The sequence below is a fragment of the Otolemur garnettii genome, unplaced genomic scaffold (assembly GCF_000181295.1).
Source record: "Otolemur garnettii isolate 467f Iridium unplaced genomic scaffold, OtoGar3 scaffold00234, whole genome shotgun sequence".
NCBI classification, from domain to species: Eukaryota; Metazoa; Chordata; class Mammalia; order Primates; family Galagidae; genus Otolemur; species Otolemur garnettii.
Window position 1 is genome coordinate 1,606,820 of NW_003852629.1, and position 6,845 is coordinate 1,613,664.

At 39.9% G+C, this 6,845-nt stretch overlaps 1 long non-coding RNA gene across 1 annotated transcript; it reads right to left on the reverse strand.

Moving 5' to 3' along the window:
• Nucleotides 1-2,487: 2,487 nt before the first annotated feature.
• On the reverse strand, nt 2,488-6,752 carry LOC111722309. Its single transcript, XR_002771141.1, has 3 exons — nt 6,551-6,752; nt 5,399-5,405; nt 2,488-2,497 (listed from the first exon to the last, which is right to left on the reverse strand). It is a non-coding gene; the product is annotated as an uncharacterized LOC111722309 (long non-coding RNA).
• Between the last annotated feature and the right edge of the window lie 93 nt (nt 6,753-6,845).

Consider the following 6,845-nt stretch of genomic DNA (forward strand, 5'->3'; position numbering starts at 1 on the left):
AAAAAAAAAAAAAAAAAGATTTGATTCAGAGAACTGAAAAATTGAAAAGTAAAGTTAAATACGAGTTTATTTTCATAGGTACTGAAAAGTACACAGACACAAATTTTTAGGTTCATGTTAAAAAAAAAAAGTAACTGCCCCTAAATAAAGTTTTACATATAAACCTAAGATCGAAAAAGAAGATTTGCAGTATACCACTTCAATAAAATTGAAATAAAAAGCGGAGTGCAAAAGGCAGAGGAAAAAAATTGTACATCAGCAGTATAATAAGCCAGAGACAGAAGCTGTAGACAGGACAGACAATGGCAATGCTTCTACATTGTGGACGGTAGAACGGCTGTCAAACCAGTGTAAAATATGAGAAAATGCAGTTACAACAGTGTTAGCTGTGGAATAAAACTGTTTTATCAAACAATATTCTACTTTAAAATTAAGACTGATCCTTGTTGGCTTCCATACGGAATAAGTCACTGGGTTAAACCTATGGGCATACAGGTAGGAGGGAAGTACTGCCAATAGTGGTTTCCAGGACCAGGACTGTCCTTGGAAACTTTGTTATAACTGAACAACTCCCAGGACCCCATTCCCATGTGATTCACTAACCTCTGCTCTACAGCACAGAAAGCATCTACAGGCAGATGGTAATACTCATACAATTGGGCAAGCCACCTGGATCACACAGATGGCAAAGAGTAGCCCCGATCCTTCAAAAGATCTTTGTAATTACTGTTTAGAAGATTACTCACCAGGTAAGCTCAACCTTTCCTTAAAATCTAATAGGTTATCTAAACCACATTTGTCCTCAGCTGTCATTAATATGATCAGAATTAAACCACATTCTGTGATTTGCCACTAAAGATAACCTCATCAGCCAAAGGTGGACAAACCCTTAAAAACAAATATCAAATACACAGCAAATACCTGAAGCAGTCCTCATTTCAGGGAATAATCATTTTCTTTTATTTATTTATTATTTATTTATTTTTTTGAGACAGTCTCACTATGTCACTCTCAGTAGAGTGTTGTGGAATCACAGCTCACAGCAACATCACAACTCTTGGGCTTAAGCAATTCTCTTGTCTCACCCTCCCAAGTAGCTGGGAATACGGGCACCTGCCACAAAGCCTAGTGATTTGTTGTTGTTGTTGTTGTCACTGTTATTTTTAGCAGGCCTGGGCCGGGTTCAAACCTGCCAGCCCCAGGTGTATGTGGCCAGCACCCACCCACTGAGTGATGGTTTTCTTTTAAATAATGATGACGGATGAGAAAATACCATCCTGCCTCCTCGTAGTACCAGAAGAAAGTAAAAAGCTAAAGCACCGGACTCCAGAACGTACTGCTACAGTGGTGCATAGAGAAGCAGGAGAAATGAGCACCCTTAGTCTCTAGTCCTCCAACAGACAAGGCCAGGACTGCAGCAGGGGAGCAGAGCGGCACTCTCCAGAGACCTGTGTGCAGGGCAGAGCAGACTGGGGCAGCATACACTGAAGCAAGTAAGCTAGCTCCTGCCCCTCTGTCTCCTGACAGATGGCTAAGGCTTTTTCCCAGAGATTCAGGACAGCTATAGATAGGTTCTGTGTACATAAACAGGTTTTATCAAAAGGAGATTAATTAAGAAACATTTTCATATCTTGGTACAGTATGAAGTCAAAGCACTTAGAGGTGATACAAAAGTATCCAAGATGAAAACTAAGTTGCAAATTTTCATGATATGTATTAAAACAGTGTCTGGAATAGCTTCAAAAGACCTAAAATGTAACTGAGCCCCAGTAATATAAACTAATGATAGATCTCTGAGCTGTCAGAGGGCAAATCAGCAACTTGAAGGCTGACCGGCAAATAAATACACTCTCAGAAGAGAGAGAGATGTATCACGTGGGGCTCAGAGACACAGAATACCCTACCTCAAGAGCACCCAAATACTTAAAATACAGATGGTGCCAAGTACAACATAAAAATATTTTATACAATAAATCATCAAAAATTTGAAGCATGCAACTTCACTTACATCTACATTTTTTATATTTCCCAAAGGTTTGCTTTCACCCCTACCATTAGAAGCTCTTAAGTGGGAAAATATAAAAAGCATGAAGGCACATGAAATTGGTCTTAGGGCTACTCTGAAAGTAGAGAATAATTTGGTCTGAGGAATCTGGAATTAGAGAATTTGAGCAACTAGCTACAGTTTTGGGTTGTTGTTGTTGTTGTTGTTTGTTCGTTCATTTTTGAGACAGAGTCCCACTTGGTTACCCTGGGTAAAGTGCTGTGACATCATAGCTCACAGCAACCTCAACTCTTGGACTCTAGCACTCCTCTTGCCTCAGCATCCCAAGTAGCTGGGACTACAGGTGCCCACTACAGCATCTAGCTAATTTTTCAGTTTTTAGTGGAGATAAGGTCTCACTCTTGCTCAGGATGGTCTTGAACTCCTGAGCTCAAGCAACCTACCCAACTTGGCCTCCTGAAGTGCTAGGATTACAGGTGTGAGCCACCATGCCTGGCCTACCACACAGTTCTTAAATGAATCTAATCCAGGTCATCAGGTTCTCTCTCAAACTACACTGCCTTTTCAGAAAAAAGGTCTTCCTATTGGGACCAGAGGACTCAGAGGTTAAATAGCTAATACTAACTAAAAATAGGGTGACTAACTCACATGAGCCTTTATCCAAGTTAGTCTCCTAGTAATTTGCTGAAAATTAAAACTTCATGCATTTATTTTCTAATGATCTCTATGAGACACAACATTTTAAAGCAAGACTAAAACACCAATCTATCTTTTACTTCTCCAGTTCACAAGAAGTTAATTAGTCTTTTAAAACTGTGCACAAGAATGCTCTTAAAACACTTTTTAGTACTTGGTTTCAGATGATCTGAACAGGCTAAGTAAAATGCTGCTCAACTGAACACAAAAGAGACACAATTCTTACTGCAGAAGAATTATGGACTTCCTTCCTTTCCATCCTAGAATGAGTAATTGAATATAAAGCAACTGGCCTTAGCTGATAGTCTCTGGCTAAAGAAAGGAAATTTCACCAGGGCCCCTTCACTGGGGCCAGAAGGCAATCAGATTCATATTGTATCTGTAAGTTACTTAATTATCTAACACTGAAAGTAGAAAGAAAAAGAAAAAAGAAGTACATTTCTAAATTATGAATGCCCATAAAATGAATCTGTGAATACGTCTCTTTTACATATAGCCTATGAATATATCTAATTCTAATTAAGCCTAAAAAAAGAGGCTGTTTAAGACAAACTCTTAACATTAAATTTCAAAATCTACTGTTAGAGGCCTTGAGAGAACTAAAAAGCAGTAGTAGCTAACAGTTTTTAAGTAATTGTCCATCAATAATTTAGAGTATGTACAAATTGATTAAATAATGGCAATACAACTAATTGCTGTTATATAACCCAAAGCTTCAAGTTAAAGGGGGAAAGAGTTCTACAGTGACACCTACTGGTTAAGGGTAGTATAACAGCAGGACAGACAGGCAGAAAAGACGCTAGAAGATTACAGGGAAGGAGTGGGTGACACTTGAAAGGGAAAAGCTAAACAAATAAGACACATTATCAGTGTCTAGAAAATCAGGTCAAAAGGATATCATGACCCTTCACCAAAAATTTTCAGATCAACGAATTTGAAAAAGCTTCTTCTGGCCCCAACTAGCCATGCAAATTCAATTGTATATGCAAATTAAAGGTAAGATACCTAATTTATTCATGTTTCTTTTACATTATAATGAATAAAACTAAAAAAGGTAAAATTGAACTCTGTAGAAAAGCACTTTTCATCTCTCAGTTTAACTTTAAGAAAATAAAAAGCAGATTCTTGCTTTATGTAATAAAAGCTACGTAATATAAAACCCCAAAATTTCAGCTTCTGAATATTACTGTTCAACAAAATAACCACCTAGATCAAGGCTCTGGCCAGAAAAATCACTTTTTCTCTAAAGTGCATGCTTCAAAAGACTGAGCCCTTTTTGCCCCATACTTTTACACCAGAAGTAAAATATAATAATGTTTAATACGACCAACGTCATCAATTTCTGATTCTCAAAGTATAACATACTATAATATTTACTCTTAGTCCATGCACTTCTTCTCAAACTAAGATTTTCAAATATACCATTTAGAACACAATTTTGGTCAAAGGATATTTAACTGATGATATAACAAAAGCCCATGTTTCTTCACTAAGTGCAGTAATGCCATAGAAAGAGCCAGAAGGATACTTGATAAATCTAGTTCATCTCCTCATTCCCATGAGATCTTACATAGTAGAGAACTTAAAATTCAAGTAATATGGAAAAATAAATGATCAACTTAAAACTTGGGTTCTAGTCCTGGTTATTCCAGTAACTAGTTAAACAACCTTCAGTGAACTAGGCAATCTATTTGTGGGCATTAAGTTCCTCATCCATATGATCAAAGCAAGGAACTAAATGAGCCTCACAGTGACAACACCGCTAAAAATTCAGCTTTTATTTCTCCAGCAGATGAGAATGGTTTCCACAATGTCCATACTTCAATGACTAGACAATCAGAGCAATAAAAGACAAGTTGCCTTTATCTCATATCAGGTACATCCTGCTATAATAAAATAATATAATCATACTTTCACAATGCAAAATAACTGTTTAGGTTAGGATGATGGAAAGAAACCTGGTTTCCATTTCTAGTGCCTTCTACCTGGCACACAGTCAGAACTCAATATTTACTGAAGAAAAAAAATGGCTACGGAAAAAGTATACCTGTTACGTAACATGTAGGGCTCCACCATCGACTGTGTTTGTGGTAGCACAGTTATTGCTCTCTTTTACTTATTCTCTTTTTACATACTGTATCTATTTCAAGACATTTATGGATTCAATGTGTAAAATCTATAGCTTAAAAGGCTGTAGATCACAAATATGGACATGGCTTGTTCCAAAATGCCCAAATATGACAGCATAAATTAACTTAAGTGATAACATTTCCTAAACTTGTCACCTGCCAGTTAAAATGCTGATTCAAATATTTCTTGGGTAGAACATGATACACATTTCCCAATTTTAATTCGTACCAGAAAGTAACAGGCCACATAAAGTGACTTCCTCAGATGCCATCAGTCTTCTACTCAAAAGTACAAAGGATAAAATGGAGCAAAGAAATATTTCATTTGCAATTAGCTGCAGAAAACTTTTGAAACAATTACTACTAACGTCTTGTCCACCAGCTTTCTCTGCTTTTCACGTAAGGCTTACAATAGTCACTTCTCATTTATAAATGTTAAGGAGGGCAACCCCAGCTGTCTGAGGGTCCTACAAGTTTAAGTAACTGACAGATAAGAGCAAGTGAAAAAGGAACACAAACTTTTATTTATATCAAAGGTGAATCAATATGCTTGAACTTATCTTCAAACTTTATCTCTTTCCATTTAGAATACAAATATTAGTTCTGAGAACGAAAATCTGTAGAGTGAACTTCATTGCACGACTTTCACCATTTAAATTTATTTATTCATTCATTCACTAATGAAATATTTATTATGGGACAAGACCATTCTAGGCGTTGCGGATAAGGAATGAAGGGAAGAGAATGAGATAAACACAATACCTTGAACATAAGAACAATTTCGGATCGTGAAAAGTGCCATAATTAAAATTCTCTTTGGAGTCTGACTGTAGTTATCTGATTTATTTTCTTGACATACTGTACATAAATGCATTACATGTAGATCCCAGCAAACAAAGAGTCTCAATCATTTCAAATGAAGTTTACAATTCACATTCAGTACACGTGTCTTCCAGTTTCAATATCCTCAATATGAGTCAAAGGAAGTATGAAAGAAACCGAGAACCACTGAAATATGAGAAGAAACAGATTTAAAACATCTGTTCTCTCTCTGCTGGGTGTGCACATACAGGAGGAGAAAGGTGAATAACCAATCGACTTTTTTAAGCAAAAAGGGTAAAAATGGAGAACTGTGTCCAGTATTTTATGGCATTCCGTGATATTTTAAAGGCATCTGCAACGCATATTAAGACAGCTACATAAAAGCAAAAGCATTTAAAATAATTTCCAAAACATTAGAATCATTCCTAATTGTCTCCCCACCCCCCACCCCCCCACCTTCACCCCCGAATATATCCCCTCCTTTGAGTTGTTCTGAAAAGCTCTGTTTGGGCAGGAACTTACTTTTCCTGACTTTGGCTGATTCTCAAACAAACCAAAACATGCAAGGCAAAGAAAAATTGTCCTGTTACTCCCATCTGCAACTCGACAGAAAGCCAAGAAAGAGTGGATCAATGACCTCCATCTCGGCTGCGCCCCGCAGGTGAGGGAACTGCCGGGAAGGGGCTCAGCAACGTGGCCAGCACCAGGGTGCGGACCCCGCTCCGCCTGCCAGCAGGCCCGGGGAGCGCGGCCTCGGCCCCGCGCGGAAGGGAGGAGGGACGCGGGGGATGGAGAAGGCGCACGTCGGCACCTGGGGGCACGGACCCACAGCACCCGCCACCGCCCGCGCTCCCACCCGGAGCCCGGCCCTGGACCTCCGCCCCGCAAGGCCTCTGACCTCTCCGGGCCCCGGGGCTGCTGCTGCCTCCACTGCTGCCCGCGCTGGTGCTGCCGCTGCCGGAGCCGCTGCTGCTGCTGTTGCCGCCGCCGCCGCCGCCGCCCTTGGCGTTCTTGCGCGGGGCCATCGCACCCTCCGCGGGGGCTGCTAAGGGTTGGTGGGTTTCCTCAGTGAGCGGAGGGGACACAGCGGGCGCGGGGGCCGCTGCTGCTGCTGCTGCCGCCGCCGCCTCACACACATAGGGAAAGAGTCAACTCGCCGGCGGCGGGGGAGAAATGATAAAAGAGAGAGAGGA